Here is a 15,919-nt window from a genome sequence, read left to right as displayed (position 1 = left end):
AGGACAGTGTGTTTGTATTTTAAATAAAAATAAAAGGAGGCCTGCTTTTCATGCTCCTATTTGCAGTCTGTCTCCAGATGGAGTGTGTGATATAAACGGGGTTGGAGTCTATGATACCAGCTGACAATTGTATTGGTTTTGAAAGCTGTCATACTCTAGGGTTTACTTAATACTGGTCAACCAAGATAACTGCCAGGATAACTGTGGGTTCTTCATGAAGATATGGAGGGGGACATGCCCTGTGCCCTCCACCCCACCCCCCCTCCCCCACACACACACACACACACACACAAACCCCTGCCGGTATGGTCACACATCCATACTGGAAAGCTACATATGGTGAGGCCGTTGACAGGCTGATAGATCAGGCCTGACACTTGCCAAAATGTCTTCTGTCTCAGCCAGCTGCCATTTCAGCCTTTACACCCGGCTAATTGAATTGGCAATTTGTGTAACAGTACCTGTCCCCAGGCCACTGGTTAGAGGCTGGAGACGGCGTTTAGCCGTGCGCTAATCCTGGGGTAGTGCGAGGGAATAAGGAGCTAGCGCGCTAACCGCTAATGCTTCAGGAGGAATTACTACAGATGTGGAATGACAGTCAGGGGGCCGCTGTTACAATTTTCCATTAAATGAGAAATAAATTAACAATAGCAATAATGTGACTTATAAAAACTGAAAGTTAAATTGACTTTCAAATCAAGCGCCAGGGTTTTTGAAATTGCCACTGTACCGAGAATCAAATAGTGTTTATTACAGGGATGCAACAGAAGCTGTTGTGACATGGCTGCATTAGACTGAGACAGGAAATATGGAGAGCGCTGGATGGAAGCTGAAATCCTGCTTTGTGAAACACTATTAGTTTACATTACACTGTTCATCTCGCTTGCATACGTTTCATTTTCAGAGTTCTTATTCCTGCCATGTTCCAACTCCAAACGTTAAATAGCAATATCACTTCTGGGCTCTGTACTGTAATGGGATATCTCATCTTTAGCTACTGTTCCTCAGCTTGATTTGAGCCTGTTCATGAATAATAAGCACTTACATAGAAGGGGCCGATGTCCCTTTCTGTCAATTTAAACGAGCATGTATTGACCTACGGTTGTCTGTTTACCATTAGACCAAAAAGACACCTCAGTGGATCTGTGGACCACACTTTAGCACACAGCCCCAGCAGGGCCAGGGCGTGTCCTCAAACCTGCTCTGCTACATAAGCATGTGCTCTGCTGTGACACCTTCCTTCCAGCACAACCAGGGCTCATCATTAGCCTGCTTCAGAAAGGCCCTCATTACCTCTGAGAGTATTACCACAGGTGTCGTGGCTGTGTTTTATACAGCCTGACTAGCGTTTTTATGGATCTCCTTAATGACATTGAACAGGAGGAGAGACATGTCCAAATTCCCTCGTTAATCTGCATTTATGATTTGGAGAAACCAGAGGGACAGAATTAGCCCCCAACGTCATGGAATCACTGCCAGCAGCTCTTTAACATTTTAATCACCTTACAGTAGACAGAGTGAGGTATGTGCATGTGTGTGTTATGGTGTTATTAGGCCAGTTTGTGTCTTAACCAAGGGTGGGGGAGAGGGGCCGTGTGTGTATGAGTGCGAGTCTGAATGTGTGTGTCAGAGAGAGCTGGGTGGGTGTGTGTGTGTATGTGGGGGGGGGGGGGGGGGGGTGACAGACTTTAAGGTGAAGGGCCATCTCTACCCATAAGGCACTGCTCTGAATTGCTAATGTCTGTGTTATTAAGCAGCGGTCCACAGGCAGGAGAGTCTTCAAGGTGGCCAGAGTGGCGGCTTCCTCTGCACCACTTTAACATTTTTAACTTCTCCATTATAAAATATTAACCGCTCCATAGTTTCCCGCTTGAAAAGAACCCCAAGGTCAGGGAGTTTTCCGCATATAAAAGCGATCTGTCAGTGATTTCCATGTGCCCGCGTGGGTTTTTCAGCGCAGAGGCTTGTGATCATGAAGGACCATTGTGGAGGAGAGGAAAAAAAGATTTCCACCATGGTGTCAGATGGAGTATAGAAGATGATAATTGAAGTTGGTCGAGAGCACTTTGATCTCTGTGATACTTCTGACTGTTCTACATGAGCTGTCTGTTTTAGTGACGGTACGTTGGGTGGAGGGGGGTGGGGGGGAGGGAGTGCAAGAAAGAGAGAGAAGAGATATAGAGAGTGAGATATAGAAAGAAGGAGAGTGAGAAAAAGAGAGTGTGTGAGAGAGAGAGAGAGAGAGAGAGAGAGAGAGAGAGAGAGAGAGAGAGAGTAGTTACACGTATGTATATGTTTAACTGCCGTGTGTGTCTCTCTGTTTGTGAGAGTATGAAATATAAGTATATATAAGGCCATGATTTACATCGATGAATATTTCTGTAATTTTACCGTTGCTTTGGCAATATGAACAATTGTTGTTTTCATGCCAATAAAGAGAGAGAGAGAGAGAGAGAGAGAGAGAGAGAGAGAGAGAGAGAGAGAGAGAGAGAGAGAGAGAGAGAGAGAGAGAGAGAGAGAGAGAGAGAGAGAGAGAGACAGAGACAGAGACAGAGACAGAGACAGAGACAGAGACAGAGACAGAGACAGATGAAGTTCTTTACTGAGCTAGTGTTCCGGTACAGTCTTTGTTACAGTTAAGTATGTTGTCATCCCTGGTCGACTTTGTTTACACTTGGTGACTTCCAGTGTTTACGATGGCTTCCATGCTTGTGTGTGTGTGTCTGTGTCGGCAACAGGGCACTGCTAAACGCTTCTAGCTCCCTCTGCTGTGCCTTTGTGCCTGGGTCATGTACAACTGTTAGTTTGGGGGGTTACCCAGCAGGTTTAACCTTGTTTGTAATCACCCTCCTGCCCGTGTGTGTGTATATTTGTAAGTGTGTATCTGTTTGTGTCTGCACACCTGCACATGCCTCCCTGTGTGTGTGTGTGTGTGTGCACCTGGTGTGTGTCTCCAGGGCCGGCGGCCTGCTGTTGTTGTCTCTCCAGCCCATGTTGTTTGGCATGGCTGGTCCTGGGGGAGGGGAAGGGGGTAAACGCTCCCAGCATAACTGCAGGGCCTGCTTCCCCGGGCCAGGCTGGAGCTGGCTGCAGCCCACTGAACCTGGAGAGGCACCCAAGGACACCAGCCTCTCATTCTGCATTCTCCGACCCCCTCTCCACCCCCCCCCCCCCCCTCCTATCATCCCCAAGGCCCACCTGAGGCCTCCTCTCTGACTCCTGTCCCTGCCCCTGGACCCTCCCAGGGGAGACCCTGTTTGCTGCCCGCTCTTTGAGACTCTTTAATGGCCATTCAGGGCTTTTTATTACATCATTAATTGCACTTAATTCAGCAACATTACCCCGACGCAGGCTGAGCTCTGAAAATTAAGCACAGAGCACTTTGTTATAAAACTCCCTGTAATGAGGCCTGTTGGGACAGGCTCTGTTAAGTCTGAAATCACCGCGGGCGCTTTTTCAGCAGCCACGCCGCGTTGGGCCTCCACCGCTACTTTTAAGTTGCTGGTCTTGAAAAAACGCCCCGGGGGCAGCGTTCCGTGGTTGCCACGGCGGCAGAATCAATGCCGTGATATAATCCCTCATTTTAAACCCCGGCTCTCTTTGTAGCAGTCAGACAGTTGAATATGCACAACGCTGGATAATATGTTTTAATGTGTGTGTGTGTGTTTGTGTGTGTGTGTTTGTGGGTGGGTGGGTGCGTGTGGATGGGTAAATTAAAATAACACATTTTAAAAGTGTGTGTGTGTTCTCCAAATATGTACATTATGGAAAAATGTCTTACCCTCCAAGATTAGTAGTAGTCAGCAGGTGTGTGTGTGTGTGTGTGTGTGTGTGTGTGTGTGTATGTGTGTGTGTGTGTGTGTGTGTGTGTGTGTGTGTGTGTGTGTGTGTACGGTCCGTCCCAGGTGGGCCGCTGGCTGGATTCTATATATTTGTGTTCTCTTTTAGCCGTTTCATTTTGCAATAAAGCCACTTTGAATGTTGGAATCTTTATTGAGTAGGACTGTAATAAGTAGATTCAATTAAAGAAAAAAGGCTGGATTGCTGTGGAGTGATGCTTTTTCTTGTCTTCTTAATAAAATAGACAAAATATTATTCAATGCAGGCTCACCAGCAAAACTAATCTATTTTAGTCCAATAACATAATAAAACAGTTTGAAACTGCAATCTTTCTTTTTTTTCAAATCAACAGTTCAATAATAGCAAAACTTTTCGCAGGCAGAGAATGATATAAAAATGATTTACATATGTGTTACGTCTGAATAACGTCTGAATCTTCTGTGTTAAATGTTACCGTATTGACACGATTTATATCTGTGTCTGTGTTTCTATGTCCATAGTGTATTACATACATACACACCTCCCTCCCTTCTCGCCAGTACGTGTGTGTGTCTTACCTGGAGTCTTCCTGTCTTTCTGTCTTGTCCCGTGTGTGTGTGTGTGTGTGTGTGTGTGTGTGTGTGTGTGTGTGTGTGTGTGTGCGGTGTGTAGCTATCGGCACCCAGCGGAGGAGAGCTCCTACTGCTGTCGCCTCAGACATCTTCGAGCCACACCTTGGGAGCCACATACTACAGGTAGGAACTGAGAGAACATACACACACTCTGTCTCCACACACACACACACACTCTCACACACACACATACACACACACACACGTGATTGCTTGCACACACAAACACACATTGTACGTTGTCTTTGGCAGTGTTTTATTTACGTATATATGTTTCACACTTTTGTCTGTACTTACGCAGCATGTAGTGTTCAGAATTCAACATTTATTTGTATAATTATTTCAAGGGATTACGCCATCTCCTCCTTTTAGATGTACTGCCAAGTACAATTTCAAATTATCATAGCCAAGTCGAGTTATTAAATTAAAATTATGAAACTATGATAATGATTAACCCTATTAGTCCCTGAGGCTGCTCTGCATGTGGCTTGTCGTGTTAATCTCTCCCCCAGTCCTTATCTGTGTACATAATAGGCCCACCGGCCTCCTTTCCTTTACAATGGAGCAGGGAGTCCATCAGATAGCACTGCTGATAGGACAGTGTAAGCTGCCAGCCATACTTAGAGACCATGCCTTTGTTCTGACATTCCTTCTTCTTTCAACCCCCCCCCCCCTCCCCGAAATTACATTACTCCAACCAAAATGTCTTTTTTTTTTTTTTTGGGGGGGGGGGGGACAAATAATAATCTGCTGACCCTTTTATCCTGCACGGCAACAGAATAAATGCCAGGTTTATATTCAAAACCCAAATCATAAAAGAACTGGTCTTGTGTTTGATGAGTGCTGGGTGGTTGCAGGGGAGTCACACAGCCTTACCTCGTCTGTCGCCCCGTGATGAACATTGTGATGTCATGCGTGTGTCATGTGTGATGTGAACATGAAACCAGCCCGGCGTGGAGCAATAGATACCCCGGTTCCCCCTCGTCCTGGGAGATCGCCATGACAACCGCACTCCGCCCGCTCGCTCGGCTTCCTGCTTCCTGTTAAGAAGACGGTGAATAGGAAGTGACATGTTGGTGTCCCAGGTAGAGAGAGGAGGGGGGAGATGTCTCCCTAGCTATTATCGATGACAGAGAACAGATCGCTTTCTCACGTAAAGCGTCTCGGAAGCCGTTTGTGCACGTGTGCTGAGGCGGGGGGGGTCCGCTGCCTGGCGATAAGCGCTCGTTGCCGCGGCACCAGGTTAAGTGTCTGACAAGGAAGCGGAAATTTCTAATTAACATCAATAGCAGACAGGAAGTGTGTCCAGGCGTGGCCTTTTCAGGAAAGGACTTGTTCCTGGCAAATTGTCCTCATTAATCTTGGGCTTAATTGATTGTGAAAAGTTTTAGGATGACATTTTAAGAAAGCATGCTCGGCTGGTGATTGATTGGAGTAAGATGAAGTCATAATGAATGCACGGCAGTCATTACTTGTTGAGCACTGCTGCTAATGTTAGACAGATTAGGCCTGTGTTTGATAGGGCTTAATAAAGAGAGAGGCCTTGATGAGGTTCCCATCACTAAGACTCCCTACCTACCTGCTCTGGCTGCTGTGTGTGTGTGCGCGTGTGTGTGTGTGTGTGTGTGTGTGTGTGTGTGTGTGTGTGTGTGTGTGTGTGTGTGTGTGTGTGTGTGCGCGTCTGTGGGTGGGTGTTTTGGGGGAGGGGAAAACAACCGCGTGTTGTGTCTGTAGCAGTATAGATGTCCCAAGGCAGCATGCCTGTCTGGCCTCGGTCATGTGATGGGATTAATCGTGCTGTGTGTGTGTGTGTGTGTGTGAGGGAGGGAGTGAATGGGGTGGGATTGGAGCTCTGGCACCCTATCAGTCCTCTCATTGTGTCCAGGCCGGCCTCCCCAGCCTGCTTTGTCCTCTGGCCTCCTTTGGCACTCCTGACCTCACTGACCTGGAAGGAGTTCGCATGGAGACCAGCCCTCTGTGCTCTTTGTTTTGTCCAAACACGCTGAATACATTTACGACCTAGGTTTGTCAACGCACATAATCAAATAACTGATAGAATATGCAGAGATCGCAGAGGGTAGCTGACTGTGTTGGTCCCCATGTGAACCCCCCCCCCCCCCCGCCCCCAACACCAGTGTTACGTGGGAGATTCGGGGTGACCGGCTGTTTCTGCAGACTACTGTTTTGAATGTAGTTTTCTTTTGGCGGAACAAATGGGACACATACACAAAGGTATCTATAGTAACTGGGACCATGGTCACACAACCAGAGACTCAGAGACCCAGTGAGGTGTGAGAGTGTGTGAGAATGTGTGTGTGTGAGAATGTGTGTGTGTGTGTGCGTGTGTGTGTGTGTGTGTGTGTGAACCAGACTGAATCACAGCCCTGTGTCCTAGAGTGAGTGGGGCTGCAGTATCTCCTCTGCCAGTGTGTGATCACGGCTTCACTTTGGCCCTCCTGAATCTCCCAAGGATGAGGTGTAGCGCTGAAAAGTTTCCTCAGAAGCTGTGAAGTTGTTTGTAGGGATGCTTTAAAGGCAGGTTTGATGTGTGTGTATCAGAGGATAAAGGAACAACACCATGTGGTGTTGAAGATGAATAAGGTACCAGCTATAACGAACAGAAGGGCGCTAATTACAGACGTGTTTGTGCCTCTTTTCTTGTGTGTGTGTACGTGTGATATCAGTATCAGTTGTGTGTGTGTGTGTGTGTGTGTGTGTGTTTGCGTGAGCGTGTGTGACTTCTATCAGCACCTGTGGCAGGACAGAGGGGAGAGGACAAGCAGGCGCCTGTTGATGAGCTCACATCTCCAGGTCCACACAGACCTCCTTTCATCTCCACTTCTCCTTTGTCATCTTGTTTGCTTGTCGGTGTTTCTTCCTCACGTTTGTTTGTTTCTCCACATCGTTTGTTGTTTCCCCGGACTTGTGTGATAATAGTGCTCTGAGTTTTTTTTCTTTTTTTTATAAAGACGTCGTTTCAAACCCCTTCCATCTCCGCGCCTGTGGAAGCTGCGAGCGCAGGAACGTCGTGTCTGAAATGACAGCTGTTTACATTTGCATAACATCAAGGAGGAGCCGGCCGCGGCTTCTCCGAGCCTGCCTGTGTGCAGCTGTCGCTTCCTGTAATGGCAGGTTGATTGGTGGAGCAGATAAAGAATAAAGAGAGAATAAAGAAGCATTCACCATCACGGCTCCAAGCCTCTGGTGGGAACAGTTCAACTTTTTACCCTGGAGAACCAGGCCACTGGCACCAGCCCCCATCACAGCCTCGGCTCTCACCCCGACCCCAGCCTCAGCTCCAGCCCCCGTCACAGCCCTGGCCCTCATCAACAGCCCCAGCGCTAACCCATCCTAACCCAAGCCCCAACCCCAACCCCAGCCCCAAGCCCCAACCCCAAGCCCCAGCCCCAGCCCCAACCCAAGCCCCAACCCCAAGCCCCAGCCCCAGGCCTGTCCTCTCCTCCCCTCTGCAGCTCCTGAACCAGAGCTTCCCATTAGCCAATCTCTTGACCAATCTCTCTCTCTTTCTGTAACTCTCTCTCTAACAGACACACATTGTCTCTTCTTCTCACATGCTCTCTCTCTTTCTCCCAGACATTGTTCTTTTTTATCTACGCCAAAGCCAGAGGTTAATTGGGTACGTGTGTTTGTGTGTGTGTGTATGTGTGTGTGTGACAGGTCTTTGTGCATTTGTAGGGGAATTTGTGCAATCTGAAGGTAGACAAAACAGTCTAGGAATGTGTGTGTGTGGTGTAATGTGCAACAGTTTTGTCTCTGTCACACAGTCACACACATAAAGGCATTCCTTCAGTTTATCTATGCAGAAGGATAATAGATTTAGTTCTTCTGGTCGTGAACTCAAACCTCTGTCACCAGAACCGATCCTGTTGTTCCTCCTTCTTACTGAAGCACCAAATCTCTCCCTCTTTTCTCTCCTCTATTTCTCTCCTCTCCCTCTTCTCTTCTTACCGCCTCTCTCTTTTCTTCTTCTGTCCATCTCTCTCCTCATATCTCCCTCAGTTCTTTCTTTGTATTTTTCTTCATCTTTTCACCTCCTCCCTCCCTTCCTTTCCCTTCTTTCTTTCTCTGTTGTTCTCCCCTTCTCTTGTCCTCTGCTCCCCCCCCCCCCCTCTTTTTTTCCCCGCCATAGTTTGATATCGTTATTTATCCATGATCAGCGTGGTGTGATGGAAGATTATTCTGAAATCTGAAAAGATGGTCTTAGTCAAGCGTACAGACACAGAGCATGGAAGGGGATCTGTCATGGCTCTTGTTAACAGAGAACACACACACACTCACACACACACACAAAAGGTGGTGCTATGGTGGAGCCTGAAGCCAGGTGGGGTATGTCTGTGTCTGCAGGGTCAGCTCCCTAGGTTGTCATGGTGCTGGTGGAAAACCTCCATCTCTCTCTCCTGCACACCTCTGCTTTTTGTTTACTCATTTGCTGTTGAAAGCAAACATGTCAGAGCCCTTCTCGCTGTGGTTCACTAGCCTGCATAACATAATGGGAGCGGAATTTACATAAGACACACACATACACACAGACACACTCAAACACACACACACATGCACACACTCTCCTCATCTCCATGCTGGCCAGGCCTGTGACAGACAAAGCATCATTCATGACACTGGCCAGAACAAGTGATGGGCTTCAAGACAGCTCTGATAGATCAGCTTCTTCTGCTCCAATACACACACACACCCGTACACACATACACACACCGAGATGTAATGAATGGCTTATGTTAAGTATGTGTACTGTTGTTTAGCACGCGTCATTTATATTTTTCACACACATCCCGTGGTGTGCTTTCACAGAGGAAGTGTGTTTTCTATAGCTGGATAAATAGCTGCCGTTAGCCACTAGCATGGAACCGACACACCACGGCTAATGTATCAAAGATCCTAGAATTTGATTTATATTATTGCTACATGAATCTATTTCAAATATATAAGTGTGTGGATAGTGTTCAGGCCTTTGTTTCAATCAAATTCAATCAAATAGTCATAATTTAAAAAGTAAATATGTATTTCTCTGTCCATCCATCTATCTATCCACCAATCTATCCACCCATCTATTTATCCATCTATCCATCTTGGGAGAGACAGGAAGACGGGTGAGTGACAGGGTAGAGGAGGTAGGAAGATAGGTGAGACAGGTGGCAAATGCAACGCAGCTGTTTGGCTGGTAGACAGGTGAGGGACAGGTGTTGGGCAGGTGGCAGGTGACAGACAGGTAGCCAGGTTAGCACAGACAGGTCAGACTCGGCTCTCAGACGGGTGGCAGATGAGGAACTGTTGGGAGGGTGCAGGCGAGGTGCAGGCGACTGCTAGACAGGTGAGGGAGAGCAGGTAGACAGGTGCCCCACTGGAGATGTGTCCTGGGTTGTTACAGGCTGGTTAGCCTGCTGGTGCTGGTTCCTCTGCCACAGCCAGCCAATGGAAACTTCCCACCGGGTGATGACTGGTAGAGGGTAACTGGTAGTGTACAATTAGTACAATTATTTTAGCATTTCTCTCTACAGGTTAGAGAAGTCAAATTTTACTGTTGATTCCAATGCAGTACATGAGAATGTGTTTTATCTGCCCAGAGATGGACAACTAAGCCTGCACTCCACACACACACGCACACACACACACGCGCGCGCACACACACACACACACACACACACACACACACACACACACACACACACACACACAGCGGTGTTGCAGCTGTATTACACCGTGAGCCTAGCTCCCGAGAAACCATGACCTGACGTCATCCTGGAAACTCAGGGAGTAAAGGTCAACGGTTGGCGTTGAGCGACACATTTTGATTATCGCACACACACACACACACACACACACACATACACACACATGCCGATCCTCTGATTCATTAGCAGGGGGAATTCAGACAGAGGAGAAGAGAGAGGGGGGGAGAACGAGAGAGAGAGAGAGAGAGAGAGAGAGAGAGAGAGAGAGAGAGAGAGAGAGAGAGAGAGAGAGAGAGAGAGAGAGAGAGGAGAGAGAGAGAGAGAGAGAGAGAGAGAGAGAAGAGGAAAAAAAGAAAAAAGTCAGGTCTTATTATTTATGCAGTCAATAGCAAGGCTTGTCTGCATTCCTAATTGTTTGATTTTATAGGCCCAGTCTTTTAAACAAACATTGTGTATGGTAATGTCATACCCCTGATGGATGGCCAAGGTTGGCTGTGTGAATATCATTTGGATAATTAAAAATGACAGACAAAATCAACCACTGTCCTGACCCCCACTTTGTTCCCTGGGTGACGGGCGGGGGGAGGGCAGGGGAGCCTGATTGCTGTCAATCAACAGTGGGGAGGGTGGGGGGGCACCAGGGAGACTCTGGCAGCCGTGAACTCTGACCACTGCTGTTGATCTGAGAGAGATAACAACCTTGAGGTACCTGACGAATTTCAACAGGCTGAGGGCCTGTATTCACCTCAGCACTGGACTAACATCCCAAAAGAGAATCACTCCCTCCCTCCTCACTTCTCTCTTCTCCCTCATCTCTCATCCCTCCTCCCTCCTATTCAGTTAGTCTTTTTTTATTTTTTTACTCATTCTCTCTCTTTCTCTGTTTCCCCGTTTTCTCTTTCTCACTCGCCCTCCCTTCTTCCCCAGCGCAGTGCAGCCCTGTCCTAAAGATGAGAGCTGAGACAAGAATCTAAAGTAACATCTCTATCTAACAACAGCTCATCTAGGATCAGCTGAGTTTCCTGGGGAACTGATAAATACATCAGGCAACCGGTTGTTTACAACAGAACTCAGAACAGTTGGGACAGTTCGAGCCTGCTGTGAGGAGACAGTCTTTCATTTGGTTTCAGCCTTAGCCAACATTTCTACTTTCTCATTACTATGCAGCTCCTGGACTCAGTCTCAGTGTCACTCTGGTCCTGCTGTGTCTGTGTGACCCTGAGGACCAGCACTCAGATCCACTGTCAACATCAGAGGCCGCTGACATCATCCCCCACACAATAGACCGAGGACAGAAGAACAGCAGTACTTGATCTTCTCTACAAGCTTCTCTGGTTCTGGATATTTCACAAAACAAGACTGTGTGTGTGTGTGTGTGTGTGTGTGTGTGTGTGATCCCTAACAATGTGTGATCAGAGCACAATAGCATTATAGAGCATAGCAACACATGAGAACAGTGCAGTGAATGTGCCATGAGATTACAGTCCTGTTTGATGAAGGAGGGAAGGAAGGAAGAAAGGTGGGCAGGAAGGATGGAGTTGGAAGGACGGAGGAATACTCACGAGCGAGGCAAGACAGGAAGAGTTGTCAGAGTGTGTGTATGTGTTAGTGTGTGTTTGTGTGTGGCTGTCTGACTGTCTAACGACGGGGTTGTGTGAAAGAGGATGGTGAGCCCAAATCCTCCAGAAGGAAATTAATCCTCTCATTCCTCAGCTCTCTTTGTGCTGCCACTAAGGAATCGGATCCTGCTGAATAATTTCATTATAACTTGTGAGCATGTGGATTAATGGGAGGTTTTACTGTAAAGGAGATGGGGAGGATTTTCTCCTCTTCTCCTCCTCTTCTTTTCTCTCTGTTTACCCTCCCTCGTTCTCTCTCTCTTTCTGTCATCTCCCATGCTCTGCTATTCATAAGTATTATACCACCCAAAATATCAGTTTTGTCCATGTTGCCGGAAAATTAATAGAGGCCTGGTTGGTATGGGCATCATTCTAATCAAATATCAAATGCCTGTTTTTAAGAATTCATAAACACACAATACATTCAGCTTCTATAATGTAAACACTCTCCCCAATTGCTTAACATCATGAGAGCATTGAAATCCATTCAATGTTATTCTAATCCTCCTCTCCCCTGCTGTAATGGCTGGTTGTGAGCGTGTTGGGCCCAGTCAGGAGAGATGCAGCATTGTTACCAAACCGGAGGATCCTTCCTGAGTGAACCTTCTCCAGTGTCACCCAGCTGACTCGCTCCTCATAATTATAAGCATTCAGGAGAGAAATTGTGGCTAATGAAATGGGAACGCCTCCTCGCTTTTGGCTTCTCGTGCACTCTGACTGGAGCGCTGCACTGTGGGCCGGGAGCCAGGGCTCACAGCAGTGAGGCAGCTGGCGCAGGCCCTCCCCAGAGGCATTGTGGGTACGGCTCTCCTGTCTGGCGTGTGATTTGTGCTGGGAAACTTTGAGACGGGAAACCTCGCTCTGTCTCAAGCCCCCCTTCTCTCTCTTTTTCTCTCTCTCTCTCTCTCTCTCTCTCTCTCTCTCTCTCTCTCTCTCTCTCTCTCTCTCTCTCTCTCTCTCTCTCTCTCTCTCTCTCTCTCTCTCTCTCTCTCTCTCTCTCTCTCTCTCTTTCTCTCTCTCTCTCTCTCTCTCTCACCTTTTCCATCGTCCTGCTTTCTGATTAACAGGAAGTGGCGGAGTGTTGATCAGACCAGAAAGTTGTTCCTCTCCCCAGAGTCTCCTGCCTCTCCTGCTCTCAGCTCCATCCCTCCCTGCCAACGAGAGCTAACCCTCTCTTGCTAACAAGCACTAACTCTCCTTGACTAACGAGCATGAACTCTCCCTGGATAACAAGCCCTAACACAACTATAGTTCATCTAATGCAGCATATAGGAGCTGGTTTTAGGGTTCAATTAGCAGATCTAACTTTTCCAAAGCCGAATCTTCTGAATTTTAAGTATAATTGACAAAATGTGACTCATGAATGTAGTGTAATGTCAGGTAGTTAACTTGAAACCTAACTGCACAGAGTGGCTGATAGTCTGAAGTGAGTTCACTGTAAAATCAGCTCTTTCACATATCTGGCACCGCTTTTGTTGCTCTCTCAAACAGTCATTACTGAGGGGATGAACCTCCAGACTTTATGCTGGTGACCCTGGTTTGACCCTCCCACCCCTTTCCATCTTCATCTCACAATTGATTTAATACATCTTCCCAAACAGTAAATGTGCTTAGAATATGTTCCCTGGCAAGCCATCATTGGTCCTGCCTCTTTGCTTGGCTCAGCCTATCACAGTCCAGAGTTTTACAGCCGATAGAATGTGTCATGGAGGAATCGTAAACACCTCGGAGCGCCATCTTGATGGCTCTGGAACAAGAGCTCCCCACTGCTCCTGGAACTAATGTTGCTTTTTAATTGCATCAAAGCATGGAACAAGGCACCAGAGGAGTGTGTGTGTGTGTGTGTGTGTGTGTGTGTGTGTGTGTGTGTGTGTGTGTGTGTGTGTGTGTGTGTGCGTGCGTGCGTGCGTGCGCATGTGTGTTGTTTTATCGTTTTTTCCGCAGGGGAGGCCCAGCCAGCTGTAGCAGTGTGTCTAACACAGGCAACAAGGAACAAAAAACATTTGTTTTCATTCTAAATTTTATTGTGGGTTTGTTGTGTTTTAATGACGTGATTTTCACTTAAGAAACACTCCTTATAAATCTGGCCTGGTGAAGCTTTAGGGTGACTGTCGTGGATACGGCTGATGCATGTAACACAGCAAAACGACACATTCAGACGTGTCATGCCCATACCTAGACACATGACTGTATCGTACGTTATCGTACGTTGTACCTACATTTTTACATTTACATTTAGTCATTTAGCAGACGCTCTTATCCAGAGCGACTTACAGTAAGTACAGGGACATTCTCCCCGAGGCAAGTAGGATGAAGTGCCTTGCCCAAGGACACAACGTCATTTGGCACGGCCGGGAATCGAACCAACAACCTTCTGATTAACCCTTGTGTTATCTTCGGGTCATTCTGACCCATCAGTCATTGTGACCCACCGTCGTATTGCGACAAATTTACCTCATACAAAAACAAAGTGAAGCATTTTCTTTTAACTGTCGGGCTGTCTCAGACCCCCCACATTGGAATGGTTAAAAGAAAATTATTTGTATTTGTTTTTGTATTGGGTAAAATTGGGTAAACACAACGATGGTTCGTTATGAACCTTTGGGTCATGTGACCCGAAGGCAGCACGAGGGTTAATAGCCCGACTCCCTAACCGCACAGCTAATCTGTCCCAGTACACTGCTCTCTGCTGGACTGGAGGACAGGTGATCTCATCATCGGATTCCAACTGGCCTCCATCTCCTCTCCCATTTTATTTTCTTCTCTATTTCTCTCTATATATTTAACACTTTCTCTCTCACTTTCCCGTCTATCCCCGTCTATCCCCTCTTTCACTCTTTCTCTCACACTTTCTGTCTCTCTTTCCCTTTTCACTCGGTCACTTACTAATTTCTGCATCTCTCTTTGTTAAAATCTATATTAAACACATTCAACTAGTGTCTTCTCAACAAAAGTCTCAATAGAAAGAGTATTTTTTCTCCACTTTTTGAGCCAGTTTGTTGATGTCATCTTTTCCTAACAAGCATTCTACCAGCTCACAGTGCTCTCAGTCTCCAGACTCCTGCTCAGCCAAACCTCTCCACCTCAGGGTCAGTCAGAAACACACACACGCACAAACTCTCTTCTCTGTCTGGAGTGAGGGGCAGAGATAGCCATGCAGGTTGGAGATGGAGGACAGGGCTGGGGTTATGGGGTTGTTTGTGAGGATGTTACTGTTTCAATCACCCCAGGATCCTGAACAGAAGGTCTATAAAACCATCAGGCGTGTGTGTCTGTGTGCGCGTATGTGGGGGTGTACATGTGTGTCTAGCATTGCGCGTGTGTGTCTGTCCATACAGTATCTGTTTTCATTTCAGTCCAGCCTTCCTCTCTCTCTCTCTCTCTCTCTCTCTCTCTCTCTCTCTCTCTCTCTCGCTCTCTCTATCCTCTCAGTCTTGCTGGAGCAGTAAAGCCCACTGACCTTGAACCATCTCCCTCTGGGCTGGGCAAATATTTAAAAGAGGCGTCATGTCCCGGTTCACTACCAGGGTGGCTCTCCAATCAAACATCCACAAGGGTGGGGTTGTGTATGTGTGAGAGAGAGAGAGGGAGCAGAAAGGGATGGAGGATGGGGGGGGTGGGGGGGGTGGGGGTGGTCCCACGGCGCCGATTGTCTTCAATGATGGACACTACACCACGCATAGCCTCCTCCCCTCTTCCCCCCTCCTCTTCTCCTCCCCTCTTCCTCCCCCCTCCTCTCCTCCTACCCTCCCCCTCTCCTGACAGCCAGTAATAATAAGGCATGAGGACAGTCACAGGGAATGAAGACAAATGCTGCCGCTGGCCCTAGTCATCATCCCTGCTCCCTTGCTGGGCAGGAACAGAGACGTTAGCCCCTCTCAACCTGGAAGTGCTTTATAGCTCTGACCCCGCGCATCGCCCTAAGTCCTCCCCCCTGCAACGGAGGTTTGACACCCCCACATCGCTCCTATCCCCAGGCAGGTCTATAAAGAGGACATATGGAGCCTTTTGGCCAGCCAGCCAGCGAAGAGGCACAGATAGATAAAGGGAGAGAGAGTGGAAGAGAGAGCAAGAGAAAGATCCGGCAGGTGGGTGGGAAGTAGGCAGGTGGAAAGTAGGGTCTCTGCCGCGTGTGTGTGTG

At 47.6% G+C, this 15,919-nt stretch overlaps 1 protein-coding gene across 1 annotated transcript in view; it reads left to right on the top strand.

Annotated features, from left to right (window-relative positions):
* Positions 1-15,594, top strand: part of nubpl (nucleotide binding protein-like) — a 143,542-nt gene extending 127,948 nt beyond the window's left edge. The window contains exon 12 of the mRNA XM_062469652.1: positions 15,585-15,594. The gene's annotated coding sequence lies outside the window, so the exon portion shown is untranslated. The remainder of the gene's footprint in view (positions 1-15,584) is intronic.
* The last annotated feature ends 325 nt before the right edge of the window (positions 15,595-15,919 follow it).

Source organism: Osmerus eperlanus, chromosome 9 (genome assembly GCF_963692335.1).
Source record: "Osmerus eperlanus chromosome 9, fOsmEpe2.1, whole genome shotgun sequence".
In the NCBI taxonomy this organism is placed as follows: Eukaryota; Metazoa; Chordata; class Actinopteri; order Osmeriformes; family Osmeridae; genus Osmerus; species Osmerus eperlanus.
Note: the sequence above shows the minus strand (reverse complement) of the source record. Positions and strands in the feature narration are given on the sequence as shown.